This window comes from Drosophila yakuba, chromosome 2L (assembly GCF_016746365.2).
Source record: "Drosophila yakuba strain Tai18E2 chromosome 2L, Prin_Dyak_Tai18E2_2.1, whole genome shotgun sequence".
NCBI classification, from domain to species: Eukaryota; Metazoa; Arthropoda; class Insecta; order Diptera; family Drosophilidae; genus Drosophila; species Drosophila yakuba.
In genome coordinates, this window is record NC_052527.2 from 7,787,878 (window position 1) to 7,804,885 (window position 17,008).

General features: G+C 43.2%; 1 long non-coding RNA gene across 3 annotated transcripts in view; it reads left to right on the forward strand.

Annotated features, from left to right (window-relative positions):
- Window positions 1–17,008, forward strand: part of LOC120320668 — a 30,078-nt gene that overhangs the window by 769 nt on the left and 12,301 nt on the right. Inside the window, exon 2 of one of the 3 annotated variants that reach the window (XR_005560188.2) lies at window positions 1,803–2,089. The exons of the other annotated variants lie outside the window; for them this stretch is intronic. This is a non-coding gene — a long non-coding RNA (uncharacterized LOC120320668). Of the gene's footprint in view, window positions 1–1,802; window positions 2,090–17,008 lie in introns of those variants that run through there. 3 annotated transcript variants of the gene reach the window in all.

The window sequence follows — 17,008 nt, forward strand, 5'->3', positions numbered from 1 at the left end:
GAATTGGAAACTATATTCGGTAGTCGCGTTTTCATATTTAAAACATATGCTGATCCTGATCCCTCAGTTTGGAACCCCCAGTCACTCATAACACCGCACATTTTGTGTCTATCGAAAGCTGCAGAAATTCCGAGAAGGTCCGTTGGCCAGCCATGCAGATTTATGCATCATCTTTCAAGGCCTTTGTGCCCGAGCCGCGAATCATTCAAATCGGATTCAAAGATCCAAAGGGTGACAATTCTCGGCGGCGGATTGAACCCGTTCGAATTCGCGTCCGCGTTGCAGAATGCGTGTGAATCGCATTGAATCGCTCAATGACATATCGGTAAATCAGTGCCACAGGGTCTCCAGATTGGTGGTTGGCAGAGGCGGGGGTGGTGGCGGGGCACCGCATTCCGTGGCACATAAAGCAAAAGTTCGACCAGGACCACAAGCCCATCCGCAAAGCCAGTCCAATCGCGGTCCAGTGCTGACAGATGGACAAGAGGGCAAACAAAGCAAAAAGAGCCACGGAGAAACACAAAAATATCGCAATGATCATAAATATTATTCCATTTTGATGTCCCCTGGCAGCCCACAAAACGCGGCTCTGTAAGTGACAACACAGTGGAGCTTCGATACTTCGAACTGTGGAAATACCATGTTATAGAAGAAACTATAAATGCTGATGTGTAGTTAATTCAGAACTCACACTTCGGTCAACACACTTTTGCAATCTTACCTTCTTGTTTCACTTAAAATAAGACTATGAACAGTATGCTTTAGAAAACTTTCTTTGTAGTTAAGCTAAGCTATGTATCTGAAATTTGCTCTACTGACGCTAATGTATAGAAGTTGACCTGTACTTCAGTGAGATGATGTGGGGAGTGGAACAGGGACATCATCTGCACTCAGGAATTGCCAAAAAGGGCTTTCCATTTTTCACACAGATGCAGATGCCGATGCCGCAGATTTGGCGGCAAAAAAGGTGTCGAAGATATTGTTCGACATCCAAGTCGCGACCACAGTCCAACTCCCCAAGTCGAAAGTCGGAGAGCTAAAGTCCGTCGATCCGCCGATCTGCTGCATAAATGAGGCAGCCAGAGACACGCTGTCTGGCAATGCGCGACTGTCGCAAGGCAGTCTCCACTCCAAAGTCTCAGATCCAGTCGGATTCTCATTCTGGATGCTCATTCTGGAGGCAAGTTGGGGCCAAAGAGAAGAGCCGCCCGTCACTGGGGAGCTGCGGCATCCACGAAGGCGTCGCATTGTCTTGGCTTGCCATTATTAGCTGGGGTGTTTGTTAAAGCAGCCGCGTCGATTTGAATTTCAGCACTTTGGGGCCGCAGCTGAGGGGAAATATTAAAATAGTTCAGCCAACGATCGGGCATCTTGGGCAGATGCGATCGACTCCAGGATCTCCACCAGCAAGCAACATCCATCGGGATCTGGGGTCTGCAATTTGAGCATTCTATGCAAAATATGATAGAAATCTGAGGTAGCTCGCGAGGCTTGTTGGCATTCAGCGCGAAGAGATTCAAAATCATATGCATTTCTTGTTCCGCGACCTTTATCCATATATGTATGAAATCTCCACGGTACAACAGTGGGGCGATTCGTCATCTACAAAGAAACACACATCTTATAGATGCATTGTTGATAAAGTATTTGCTTCACATTGTTAACTCGAAGAGAAATTAATTTTCGCAACAGTACTAAGCTCTTACTTTGAGAACTTTTAATGGCAATTCAATTGAATAATAAAACTAAAAATATTTATATATTTATGTTATAAACTATATTGTTGTATCATAATATAACAGCTTGACCCACTGTGCCTTCGCGGATTGTCTATCTAGCCGATCGGCCAGCGAAATATGATTGCTGTTTGGCATGGAAGAACAAAACTGAAATCCCAGTTACCATGTGGCGAACGGCAGCGGTACAAGCTACAAGGAATGTCAACACGGATCCAGTTCTCCGTACAGTGAAAAAAATATTTTAAATTTTAAAATATGTATAACTATTATTATAGTACATACTGTCAGACTTTATTCTTTGGTACGACTATTTTTGAATTCACCATTATATTATAATAGTTATCACAAAATATTTATTTATTGACATATTTGGCGCTAAACTACTATTTTAAATTTAATCGTGCTGAAGTAAATAATAAACATTTTTTTCAGTGTGCCATTGCGCTTCTGCCTGCGGTGATCTTGTTACCGATTTCGATTTTGATGGCGATTTTGACTGGTCGCAAAGCGCTGACAATTCGCCTGAACTGCTGAACGGCTGATCAGCTCGAGGGGATGTGGCTGTGGCATGGACACGGTGATGGGGAAGGGAAATGGAGATTGAGATTGGGATGGGAATGGGAATGGGGATGGGGGATGGACATACATAAATCCCCCGAATGGGCAACATCGGATCGGAGGCAGCAGCAGCAGCAGAATGTGTCGAGCCATTGTCACTGCATGCCGCAGATCGACGATACTTTATTCATTTATTCCAATAATAATAATGCAATGCAAACATTGATTGTCATCGATTGTCAGCCGAAGGCTGCGCACGCGCATTCGCCTCCACTGGCAACGACGATTCTGGCGGGGATTGGGGGGCAGAGAGACTTATGCCCTTTTAGGGCATTTTTGATAGGTGACAGATTTTGTGCGCTCGCGGCGCGATTTGTGGGCAAAATTTATGAGTTGTTGTCAGCCGGGAATGTCGCTGTCCTTGTTATTGTTTCGCAGTCGTCGTCGAGATTTCCTGGCCATATTTACATTTAATTTCAGTTTATTATTAATGCCCCTTTGAGCACCGCCTGCCCAACACTGAGCGGGATAAGCCTGTTTTACATAAAAAATTGTTTCACTTTTTATTTCATGGCCTTTGGATGGAATCTGATTGGAGCTGTGGAGCCGGGAGCCTCGTGTAATTGCTTTTTGCGTTGCTGAATTTAAATGAAAATGAATTCAATATTGCATTTTCACGCCGAAATGCTTCCAAAAACAGATTTTTCATTTACACTTTCTGAATGGCGCAATCCGGATTACGTGTCCCACGGGCCCAAAGCATTGATTCTGCTCCTGCGCACTGGAAAGGGGAATCCCCAAGCTGCCGCCCCTTTTCGGCCACCAGTGGCTCAAAGGACCCGACAGCCGTCTACCCCCAACCTCCCCCCATTCGCCACCCAAAAGAAAAATACAAAAATGACGGACACTGGCAGGACATTGGTGCAAAGGTGCTCCGTATTCTGAATGCCCTTTGTGGGACAAAGGACTCGCTTTTGCACACTTTTTCAGTGAATTTCCTGGGGAAATTAATCAACAGCGTGCGAGAAATTAAAGGCAAATCAATTTAAATGCTGCGAAGAATCCAAAGAGCTCAGCCTGGCTTTCACCTCTTTTTTCCATCGCTGTTCAATCGAAGTATCTATATATATCATTTAAGCAGAGACCATTATTACATCTCTGTCATATTTCTTAGCAGTTTTTAGAACAAAGTTGTTTAAGTTAGTTTAAGAACAACGCTTGTAGTTTTGGGAACTCCAGTCATTTGCATTTGTTATAGAATATTTCTAATTGTAAAGAGTTTCATATATTTATAGCGCTATCTGAATTATCCCATATATGTGTACATAATACCTCCACTTTGGATCCGGGTCGGGACTCCTTCAGTTTTTGTGCGGCATTATGCATACAGTGGCTGCGGCGTGTTAAATTTATTTATTGCCATCGGAATTATGGGGTTTTGTACCCTCAATGACGAACGATCTACATTTTGATGGCTGTCGGCAGAGTTTTTTTGTTTTATATATTTGTATGGCCGATTTGATTTCATTGCTGACCATTTTGTCAGATACGGCATGACTTTTTAATGTACTCCGCTCGAATTCAGCAGATTCGCTTCGTTTCGTTTCGTTTCGATTCGTTTTTGTCATTTTAATGTGCATTGAATTTTAATTCGCAAAATCAAAACACTTTCAAAAGAGGACGCATCCGATCCAACACAATCTAGATATACGGTTACGGGGCACCAAAAGTTTGTCAAAATTGTTAAAAAGCCGACCCTGCCTGCCTCTCAAAATTTATGCCAATTTCTGTCTCCGTCTCTGGCCGATAAAAAATACAAAATACCTTGTGTTGGTTTTTTTTATTTTTCTTTTTACCCCGTTTGCCTTTTGGCCAGTGGTCTGAAGGCGGAAAAAATGATCTGATTTATATTTGACACAATGGTCTGTTACAAATAAATCGCACAGGTACCCCCTATAAAACTATATATCTGTATCTGTAAATGTATCTGTATCTGTACATAACTCAGTTGCTCGCTCTGATACATAAAACATAAGGCGGATACGTGGGTGGAAAGGGATCGAGGGATTATCGGGGGTGTAAAGTGCGGACTGGGGCCGTAAATCGCGACCAGACGACATAAGGCGGCCATTATGATGCGCAATAACTCGAATCGCAAAATAACAGGCAGCCAAAAAAATTTAAAAAAATACAGAAAAAAACCACGTTTTTACGCCACTTGAGGCCCAATTATATCGCAATGAGTGCTCGTAAAATATTGGGGTGTTGACAAATTATGGCAACGCCTTTGTGCGATCACGACTTGCACGTTAATCAGCTCTTGGGGCTGTCCATAACCCATTGAGCCGCCGTGGAGCTGGGATTCGTGGATCTGATTCCACTTCTGGTTCGATTCATCACTCGGTCGGTGGTGGAAAAAATGGAATAAGTTTGCAAGATTCGCATGACGATAAGCTGCCGCGGATTCTACTGCGGAATCTTTAAATAGAACTTTATCTATTTTGTCGCGCTGCGAGTAAATTGTATCAGAAATGGTGGGAAAAGTAGGTTGCACGAGGAAGTATCATTTCGAATACAATACAAGCACAATGCGATTTAATTTATTATTTATAAATATAGCGATAAGTTTACATGTGTTAGATACTGAAATATATTCGCATCATTAAACGATCAAAAAATATTATTCATGAATCAATTGTTGTGCTTAAATAAAATGTACATCGCCTTTTAAGTTTATTAGCTGATAGCACACACTTAACATTTGAAATATTTTCATTAGTCCTATGATATGAAAACATACTTAATACAGCAAACAAAAGTGGGTTCAAAAAGAATTCAATTAGTTAGTTGGTCCAACTCTATGGAACCCCTTTTAAAAAACACCTTTCCGAAAATAGAGCTGACACTCCACACAATAACCCGGTATAATGACATTAGGCTTATCACTCCTTTTTGGGGGCATGTGCACCATTTTCCGTTTCCACTTTCGATTCAAAGTCCCGAAACAGCAGGAGGTATCCTCGAGAATGTCGCGCAGGTTCGTTGCGCTTCTAATTAATGTGCGCACCTTAAAAGGTGTTAAAATGACAAACAAACCATAAAACTCTGATAGCTGCGTTTTTACATAAAATATGCCCAAAACCGAAACAGCAGGCCATGTCTCGATCCAAAGGAAGTGAGGAATGAAAGAATGACACAAATGCCCAGCTCAACCCCCGGAACATTCAGATGTATGAAATACGACCTAAAGAAGGGGTCAACGAAATGCTTACAACTTCGATCTCTCACCCACGAGCAATGCGGAACAGGTGCATGATATCGGGGGATCGCAGGATCTCGGGATCCCCTGGGATCTGGAGGATCTTTTCCAGGGGCCACGCAATGTGCGTTGATGTGGCCTTATCGAGTTGTCATTGTTCCGAACCAGGACCCTTCGCGCCAATTAATTCCGCAGGATAACGCCGCAACCGAAGTGAAATGCGCAAACACAGGCTTAATTAATTTGAGCCTGCAGCGCAACCACTTCTGCGCATGTCCTGCGATGTCCTGCGATGCAATGCCATGTCCTGTTCCTGGTTGCAATTTCCGCTCGCCAGCTTAGAAGCTGCAGGCGCGATTCTTATCGATGCGAGCATTTGGCATTTTGGCATTTTGCCCGTTCTCGCGCTTGTTCACAATTTCTGGGGGAGATCGAGGGCGAGAATGAGGATGAGGATAAGGGGCCAATACATGGCTACCGGCGTTTAAGCCGTTTAGTAACAGCTGATTAATGGCCGCAGCCCAAGATGCCAAAGTTGAACCAACTCAGCCGGGCAGGTGCTATTTTAAGCCCACATCTTTGGCGGAAAAGCAGCCCACGCCAACTGCAATAGTGAAAATTCCTTAACAGACCGGAATTCATCGCTTATCCTCCATCCTTTAACACAATAAGTGTTGCTCAAAGTCTGACTTTCAACATCAAAAAACAAATTTCTTATTTAAAACATGTTTTTTGTTACAATATGTACATATTAACACAGACTTGTTTTAGCTTATCTGCTGGTAAATAAATGTATTTAATAAAAGAACAACCCATACGACTGACTTCACTTTCAGCTTTTTTCTTGAAAACGAACTATTAAATAATTAAATATTTTAATGTTTGTTTGTGCTAATTGCCTTGAAAATCCATGTGGTGTTACCCTCAGTGTATGCTCCACCTTCGTGGCCATAAAATGCGGCTCATATTTAAGCTGTTGGCTAGGCTGAGCTGGCCAAGTCCTAGTCGAATACTATCGCCATTGGTGCATTCATAAATCAAGTGCCTAATTAATGGAGCTCGATAAGGAGCGCCAGAATTAGAACTCGCCCGTGTTTATCAATTATATTTTCCCCACTTAATTTGCCCGCCTTTCATGGGGCCGGCGAGTAATCTGCATGAGTTATTCCCGCAAACATCTGCGTATCATCCAAAGTCCTGGGCATTGTGGTCAATGTGGAGTGGACTATGTGGTGTTGGCCATATCTGTGCCTCGGTGAAATTCCGCAGTCAATCACGGATTAAGGCGCCACATTCAAATGAGAAATATTCGCTGGCTGCATTGTTGATAGTGTGCAGTTGGCTTTCTGTGAGTTTCTCAAATCAAATGGAAGAGCACTTTACAAAGAGAAATAAGAAACGATTATTTCTTGAGCCACTTGCTTAATTAGCATTGTTTATGCTCATTAAAAAACATAAATGTGGGCACATACAAAGACGCATGCTAATTTACATTTTCTGCATCCATATTCCAAGGGACATTCTGAAATTCTAATTCGAGTTAATTAAACACGGTGCCCGAAAAACTCGACGACAATCAGATACAGGGCACGAATGAAATGGAGCTGGAAATGTCCAAGGAGAAACTTCGGACTGGTTCCTCCTATCGCAGCCATCGATTTTGAGTATGTCGAGTGTCCTTTTCTGCCTCCTCATCTCGTTCATACACATTCAGAAATACACCGAATTAAGGTTAATGTTTGAATAAACAATGACTTTGAAATACTCTTAGGGGTCTCCACAAATGCATATTAAAGTTTTGGGAGGGAGTGCACTTAGTTTCAAAAAGAAAATATTTCAAGTAATCTATACTTTCAAATAATTATTTAAAGGGTATTTGAAATTAAGCTATGGAGAACCCAAAACCCATCTTAATATTTATTAGCCGAAAACGAAATTTTAATGAACTGCGAGTAAAACCGATATAAAATAAGAAGCCAACGAGACACGAATAAAATAATGAATTGCAGGAGTCCCAGAAGATGCCCAGCAGAAATTATCAAAACAAAGTTCGTGCCTGGACAGGAATCTTGGGCCAGCTCCATCCGCTGTTCCTTTTCTGATCTCTAGCTGATCTTCTCGATTCAATTCGATTCGATGCGAATCGATGCCCGTTCTGGAGTCCATCCTGTTCGAGATCAAGTTTCGCAGTGGGTTTGTGATTTTCTTATTTATTGATTTTCTACAATAAATTTCGCATGTTTGCATCCAATTTAAATAAAATTCGACAATTCTAAATCACCTCGTTTTGACGTGGGGCTACTGTATCTGGATCTGCTGTTGATACTCGGACTCAGTCTCGTTCCCGACCTGTTTACCTGTTTTGCTGGCTGGCTTGCGTGTGCTGGCTGGGGATTCGAGTTGGATTGAATTGGAGTCCAGAGTCCAGAGATCGGGAGATCGGGATGCCGAGAGGATGACTGCGTTTTTGTCTCTCTGTTAGCGGAAATGCAAAACAAGGCCAAAGCGGCAGATTTATTGACATCTTCGTCGGCTCTTTTCCACTGCTTTGCATATGAGATGCCAAGAAATCCGAAGACAGTTGCAGATTTCCCATACGTACCCATAAATATAGGGAGCCGATCTGAATTATCGTCACGCTCGCTACCGATTCCAAACCAAAGCCGCTGACATTTGCCGCCGAACTCGAACCAGTTCTGTGACTCACCTGCCTCTGGGATGCCATCCCATCCCATCCATCCACTTGATTTTCGATTTCTAAATCACATCGTAATCACCAGTGAAACGCCGCTCGAACTAGAAATTATGAATGGCCAATGAGAACGATCGGTGATTTCAAATTATTGCGTGCGAATTCGCATGTCGATTTGGATTTTTGGGTATTTGATTTTTCGGTTTTTTGGTTATTTGGTTTTTGGCCCGTGGGAAGCCGTTTATTCAAATCAATGCGACAACTTCGATATGCATAACTCTTTGGTCTCGCTTTTGTTTCGCCTCGACGTTATTAATTAAATTTAGTTATTTGTATGTTAAAATCTATATATATGAATTTTAAGTTTCTGCCATCTCAGCACTCATGATTCCCACGTCATGTTAGCCAAATTTATCGCTCTCAATTAGACAAAAGCCATTCCGCTGAAATCTTTATGCCGAGCTTCGAATTTGCAATTTCTGAGCAAATTTGTGGCCAATTGGCTGCCGCCTGCTGATTTGATGATTCGTTCCCACTGACAAAACACACCAATCTCACTATGGGGTCGCTGAAACTGTTGGCTGTGATAACAAACTGATCAGGAAGTCGGCAGTTATCCCAGAAAAGTGGTTTCATGCGAAATTATACACATAGTTTGACTAAACTTTAAGTGAGTGAATTTAAGCGACTTTTTAGCCTGGCAATTCAGAATACAGTAAGGTAATAACTTTGATAAAAATAAAAAATTGGCTTAAAAAGTATATCAACTGCTCTTTCCTGGCTGTTTTAATTAGTGTTCGGGCAGCTTCCCTTGAGTGAATCCATTAATTAAAATCGATGTTAATGCGAGCAACGGATTATGACATCCCATCGAGTGTTTGTGGGTGTATTCAGTGTATTCAATCTGTTTGCGTTTCGCACTCACTCCATTGGGGCGAAGTGGCTCCCTTTGGCAGCTGGGCATTTGCCTTTATTATGGCATATTATGCGGTCGGACGTTGTATTAAAATTGTTAATTGGTTTTGTTTTTAATCTGTCAATCAATTAAAAAAACAACTGCGATTTAATTAATTAAATCAACAAAGACCGCAATAATGCAGCGCCAGCAGTGCCAACAAATATTCATCTCAATGAGTGATAATAAATAATTTTACGCATTGACAGTGCGTTTCATGGTTAAAAGTTCTGATAGTCTTAATTATTGTACAATTACATAATTCATTTTTATGGTGAAACTTAAGGTGGTTTACTTTAAATCAATTATACAATATTTTATTATATTTCCAAGGATTAAAATGCAGTCCTAGAAAACTGTTCAATACTTTAAAACATAAAATAAACTTGAATTTATCATTTAGTATATGAACTAATGTAAAAATTTACTAAATTACTAATTTACTTACACATAAACCTATGAATTCCTCACAAAAGTGCTGAAGTGGATGTGACATATTAACTTAGGAATTAAGGATATTTCCATTGGGTTTGAATGTGTAAGGGTTTGCTCAGCTGACGTCAGAGGTGGGCGTGGGTGGTCGTGGGTGGGCGTGTCCCTCCCAAGCCAACCGCCACAGTCAAGTGGCCATGGACATCCACTCCAAGTGGAACTGGAGCCGCAGCCGGAAGGAGACGGGGCGAGTGTGGGAGTCGCCCAGCGGGCAGCAGCCCCAACCCAAACCCGAAAGCCATTCCATGGAGCTGGAAAGAGGCAGCGCCATTTGAAATTCGAAATTCGTATGCAAATTTCCATACATTTATTTTCCACACTTTGGCCAAACAGCGCCGCCAGCTAAAAATGATAAAGCGACTTCATTTTTTCCCGTTGCCGCTGTTGTTTGCGCCTCGTTTCGTTTTCGTGCACTCTGTTCCATGCCCCTTGAATGCCACCACCTCCACTTCCTTAATTACACTATAAAAAAAAAAGGAACAACAATTTTTATGCAACTCTAGGGATTTTCGATGATTTTCCTACCTCAACCAATCTTTTTCGACATTTTCTTTCAATTGTGATAAAATTCTTTATTAAAAATTATCATATATCATCTCTTTAAATGATTTGTAGTACTAAACTGATTTCGAAGTACCCATTTTTCTTGGTGTATTGGCCAGCAGTCAGCTCCACGGCATTGGCTTACTGCAAATGCAGCACGACCCAACCACCGCCCCCCTCCAACGTAATTATGCAAATTAACTCTTTTTCGGGCCAGCCCCTCCCCCTGCAGCGCCCACCTCCAAGTTGGCACCTATGTATGTACCATGTATAATGCCGCCTTATGTAAAATGTCAGTTCAAGTTTAGGCCTTTGTGAGTGTGTGAGTTTCGGGGGGAGTGCAATTTGTTGCTTAGGCGGTAACAAATTTTCGTTCAGCGCTCTTTGTTCGTGTGCACTCAATATGACAGACTTCCTAGGCCCCTCGGATCTCGGATGCCCCTCTTAGCCCCTCTGGGCCACCTGGAGTCACGGAGTTACGGAGTTACGCATCGGGCACTTAATAAGCCCAGTTTTGCTGGTGGGTATTTACTGGCTAGTTCCGGCAGCCGCTCTGCGAAAATCCCACCAAGCCAGACACGAACAAATGGATCTTGGCCCATATCTAGGTGGTTTTATGAATAAGGAAAATTGGAAAATGGTTTAAAAAAGAATTCGACACAGATTAAAAGACTTCTTAACACAATATTCAAATGCAAAACTTTGCAGAAAAGTTTAATATTTAAGTTTTAATAAGCAACAATCAGCGTTTAATTAATAATCTTCAAAGTAATCTGCAGGCGCTGCACAAATTGACTGCTTCACAGGGGCCCTTTCCATCACCACAGCGCCATCTGTCGGTGGTTCTTCAATCATAATGATCGCTTCTCTATTTTCACTCATAAATATGTATACAGAATGTAAATGCGACGGACGACTTGTGGGGCCAGCCGGCGAATTACAAATTCTGCGGGCCACAAAAAGCGAGCCCACAGACGCAGCTCCTCATTTGGTAAGCCACCAACTAGGCGCTCCACCTCCGAATCGCGCATATATGTATGTATATCCCTATATATATCGGTGCACCGCTGAGCGGCACAAATCACCGCAGCCACATCGAAGGGAGGGGGTGGTGCGGAGAGGTGAGGGGGCGGCATTATGACGGCTGGAGCGCTTCAAAGGAGAACGCGTCGCATAAATTGGCCTGGCGGCTTTAATAATTCACCTCGGTGCGTCGAATATGGTCAGGAGTTGCAAGTAGCCAGTTGGCAGTTGCAAGTAGCCAGTTGCATGTTGCGACAGTCGCCGCTGTGGCTGCCCCAACAGAGTCATACAAATCACAGTTATGATTATTGCCGCGATTAAAAACTGTCGCCCGCCTCGTCGATGTCCACGTCGCTGTCATCGCGGCGAAGCCAAGAAATCAACCAGACTGCAGTCACAAAAATATAAAATTACTACTATTTTTAGGAATTTACTGCAACGATAATAACATAAATTTCGAATACACAAGTGCAGCAAGCAATAAATTGTTTAAACTGTTTAAGAACAGAAATCTCTTGGCAAAGAAAGTATAAGACGAAGTATTCAGAATAGCATAATTTGAAAAACATCTTTTTCTATATACTACATATAAGCCTAAAGCCTGCTAATAGTTTCTAATAGAACATTTTGAGTAGAATAAAATTATTACCTAGGCTATATTATTTTCCTCAGTGTTTCATGGCCATGGTGACTCTCCGGTGGTGGTCACTGCGCGTGCGGCACTCAATCCCGGCCAGAAGCACTGCGAATGAGTCTATCGGCGGACTCAGTTCGGGCAGCTCTGTCAAAGTTGCCATAAATATCATCTTTTCAAAAATCTCCAGCTGAGCACTTGCAGTCGCCGCTTCGGTGGTGCAGTAGGTTCAGTGGTTGCAGTGGTTGCAGTGGTTGCGGCTGGTCGCAGTTTTAGCTTTTTGCGCACCGCTGGGGCACAGCGGTGATTAATTAAATCGAGCGCAGCTCCAACTCATGATTTATAATGACGAATTTATTTAAGCCTTCACTCCACTACTGCTCTGCTCTGCTCTGCTCTGCTCGAATCGATTCCGATTACGAGTATGGCCTCCATTGGCGGCGCCTTTCAATGCGCTTTTTTAGCTCCGGCTCAATCGGCGGTGTCATTGCCCATAGCCAACTACATGTCTAGTGCCTGTGGGGCGGATGGAGCAGGATGGAAAGCGTTTTTCCCGGCATCGTTCATAGATTTAGTTGCGAAATCGAAATGAAAGTGTGACACGTTGGTTTCATAAATCTGTCCAATTAATGAGTTGTCAATGAATTATATTTGGTACTTCGGCAAATGCTTCACAGAGGAATACGATTTTGATTCGAATTTCATCAAACATAAACTTTACAAAAAACTCTTTTTTTTTGGCGTAGCGAACAGAGCTTCAAACATTCTTTTCTTGTATTTAAATGAATGCGATATGAATTCGTTCCCTTGCTTTCTTGTATATTGTCAACCGAAATGGCTTTGCCCATAATCCCTCTGCGTTGGCCTGTTTCTAATGCGATCCCACGAGTCTCACCATCCTCCTGCAGCCATAATCGCCGTCTGCATGGGACACAATCTCCATGGCCAGGAGAACCCTTCCATTCCGCTCGCCGGGATCCCCTCGATCATCGACTCATCGCCTCATCGACCTCGCCTCGTATGCAAAGCACCACTCAAAAGGCGAACAAAACGATTCTGGGGACTGCTGGTGGCTGGTGCTGTGGTTTAGTTAGAGCTAAAATACATTTGTTTATGCTAAAATCGGCCAATTAGTAAGATTGTTATTTCTTGTACAGTCCGCAGATGCTCCACCGCTGATACGAGAGGAGCCATGGCCATGGAGCTGCTCCTTATAAAACAAAAAACTCCGAATGGAGGAGGATCGCTGTGGAATTGGGAATGCGACTCTGCGGCTGGCATGCCCATTTGTTTGTATTTATGCATCCGAAACAATATCAATTGTAATGAATTTTGAATATCGTTAAGCGTGAGTCCCGCACCCAAAGCCCTCGGATTCGCGATCCTTGGAAAATGTCGCAAAGCGGAATGTTGTGGCTGTAGATGATTCGCGATATGAATATGGTTCCCAGGCTGCTTCACCAGGTGATCGCAGAACCCTTTGGTGCGAGGACAGGAATTCCTGTTCCCCGCTGTTTGCATATAAATTATAAATAATTATTTGCCCGACAATCAAACAACTGATGGCCATAGCTGCACTTCCTCGTAGGAAACATCATCGCACTCGTACCCTTTTCCGATCTCCATCAACGCCAACGCCAGCTTTGCGACCTGACTCGCAGTATATCCATCCATCCATCCATCCAGCCATCCATCCATCCAGCGGAGTGGCCAATCATCTGGTCTGGGCTCGAGGAGGTCTCCTCGCCGGCAATTTCCCAACACGATCGTTGCCGTTTTGTGTGTCATCGTTTGATTTGTCATTATCATCGCGCACATTTCGTGTCCAAGTCGCCATCTCGAGTCCCCTCCTCAAAAGCATTTACAGAAACACGAAAATTACAATGGCTCCGCTCTGCTCCACTCGCGATCGCGATCGCGAATATCACTAATAACCGACTTGTACTCGCCGTATTTTGCTGTTGTGTGTGGGACCCTTTAGCTCGACTCACTTGTGTTTGGGTTCACATTCGGATGCGGGGCACTCGGAACTCCGGGGAGGAGATCAACCCAGTGAGTCGTGGCACTTACTCCCCAGTTGTTATGCAATTGCCAGCGCAGCTATGCAAGCCAGTCCCTATTGTTAGAGCATACCAAATAATCATGTTGTCGGACGTCTTTAGTTTCCCTCTTTTTGGCCTCAAAGAACCGAAAGACTATGTACTGCCACGGGTAGATAATATTTGAATGCCAGGTTATGATTATCGTAATATTTAACTGGTAGAATTACGAAATATAAGTTCCCAGCTCCTGAACACCTCCCTCCAATCATACTGCTTAAATTATACACCCAAACTGAAGACCTCATCCGAATATAGTTACGATAATTCAGCGAAGTGTTCAAGAAACTGCCAGACTGAAAATATTCGTGTCAAACGAGACCAATTTTCCTTTCATGCCGATGTCCATCCACCAAAATCCCCAACGGAAAAGGAATCTGAATCCGAATCAGAATCAGATTCAGAATGGAAATCGGAACGAGAATGGTCTAAGACAAGTGTCAGACAGTCGGTTCATCGGAGTGGCCAAAAGGAAGACGAAGGCGAATCAAAATTGGACCTGGGAATCTGGGGGGATGTGCAGCAGAATTTTTAATATAGACAAAACTTGACATTTAAATTATGGGAACAAAATTCACACAGATTTGTGCGAACCAAACAGCCGACGAAGCAAAAAGAGCAACTGACCAATAATTTCAGGCACTGGCACCTGCAATCCCATCCTGCATTTCTTGCACTGAGCCAAATACTTTGAACAACAAATGGGAATAAACCATCTTATAACATGTTTATTAAGTTCGTCGTACAGTGTACCGATCTCATCGATCTGGATGTCTGCATTTAACTGACTTTGCCTTGGTTGAGTGCCCTCCACGTAAGTATTTCTCTCACTGCTTACACTTTTGACTCAAACGCAAGTGAAACTGATTATTGCTTAATGGGAAATCGGCTTTTCTGCCCATTGGCTATTAATTTTCCCAATTAGCCAAAGGCAGGCAAGAACAACAACAGCTCATCGAGCAATAAATATGCTGCTCATAATAATTCTAATTGCTTTTCAAATAAACACGAAGCGAAGCAACAACTTTCGGTCAATAAACAAAAGTTGGGTAGGAAACATTAGGCGGCCACAGAAATAATATTTACAGCAATTAGGCGCCCTATCAAAATAATATTAAGGAGATTTATAAACGCGGCCCCTTCCCGCCCGGCTGAGTGAATTATGAAATAACCGGTGGACCACTGAACCACTGGACCACTGGACCGGAGACCCCATGTTGCGTGGAGCCGGAGGTGTAAAATGCCCAGAAGCGCCAGTCGACGGCTACCAGAACCACCGGCGAGTCGGGAGCTGTGGCTGTGTAACGCCACTGTCATCCCATTTCTCCATAAGCCCCCCACCTTCCCACCATCCCAGATTACCATATATTTTTCGACTCCGATTCTGAGTTCGATCGAAACGACTTCGCCACAGCGGGTTGCCGAGTGCCAAGTGGGATCCCACCGGATCAGTCGCCCGCTGCGCTAATCGGCCGCTTAAAGATGTTTTAATCGCTTATTACATTCGCAGCGCCACTTGACTGGGATGGGATGGGATGGGATGGGGTTGAGGATGGGGTTGTATATTGAAATGGAGGATCGTCTTTGTGGATCCCAGTTGCTACCGGTTTCAGGGCTTGGCGTCGTGGGTTCACCAAAAGAACTTTGCTAAGGAATTGAAAAGACTAGGTATAATGTCGAAAACTCGAGGACAGGAATTCAACGGATTTCAAGTTATAATTAAGATATCTGATAATCTAATAATTAATGCATAAAAGATTTCTCAGTATTCTATATTCATAAATATGTATTCAGTGTTCGTGACTTGTACTATAGTTTGTTAAGAATATTCTTAGTTTTTTCACAAAAATATTTAATATAATATTTAAGTTGATTTGAAATAGCATTTAATGTTAATTATTTAATTGAAAATCGAACCTGTTTACAGTTGTTCATAAAATAAAATAGGTACATCATTTTATGTACATACCAGAGGTAATTTTCCTATTCCCATTAGGATGCAGTGCAGCACGCAAATCGATAGTATGCATATACAAACGCAGAAAAATCAAATGCAGCCCAAGTTTGAGCCAACAAATTGAAGTTAAATATGCAAGCTTCACGCAGCATCCGGTTGTGATATATTCGCGTGGGTCGAGCCAGGGACTCCAGATTGGCACTCGGGTTTGGTCACCTTCATCTCCAGCTCCATCTCCATCTCCAGCTCCAGCTCCATTTGCAGCTCCATCTCCATCGACCAACGGTCGCCTGTTTGTTGCATGAATTATGATCATATACAGGCGACAAATTTGCATCTTTCAACCCCTCCAACTCCGCGCCAGACTCCCCAGACTCCCCTGTTGTTGTTGGCCACTAAATGGCCATCAGACCCCTTCTGTTCCGCCCCTGACTCCACCCCCTCGCGCCGAGCCTGCCATATTTTTATGCCATTTTCGCACATGTTCGTCGCGCATGCAAAAGTGTCGAAATATTTATGTACCGCGAGTTAGCAAGACCAGCAAAAAACAACGCGATGTGGTTTGGTTGTCGTGCATTGAACATTGCTCAAAAAAGGCTGAAAAGAGCCAAGAGGAGAGGGCCACAAACTCCTCGTGTTTTATTGAATGAAATGGCGCGCCTGGCGTTGATTCATAAATGTGCCCAAGTCCGGCTTAGCTGGGTTTCCACAATGGGGGTCAAGCGAATAGGAGCATAACTAAACATCTCCTCTAAAGTTGCATATAAAAGATATACAGTATATATATATAATAGTTGAAAACACCTTTATTTTAGGAAATGGTTTTTTGCCATTCGATGACCAATTAAGGCACTTAAGTTTCTATGCAAGTAAGTGGCCTATCTGAGTGACCCCCACTGTATGTATGTACCATTCAGGCTGGGTTTGGCACTGGTGGGGATTCTGGGCCCGGAGTCTGCAGCGGCATATGCAAATGTGGGGCCGACCTACGCATGGGCACTTTGAATAAAATAAGATTTGTGGCCTGAAGGCAGAGCGAGGTGCAAATGATTGCCAC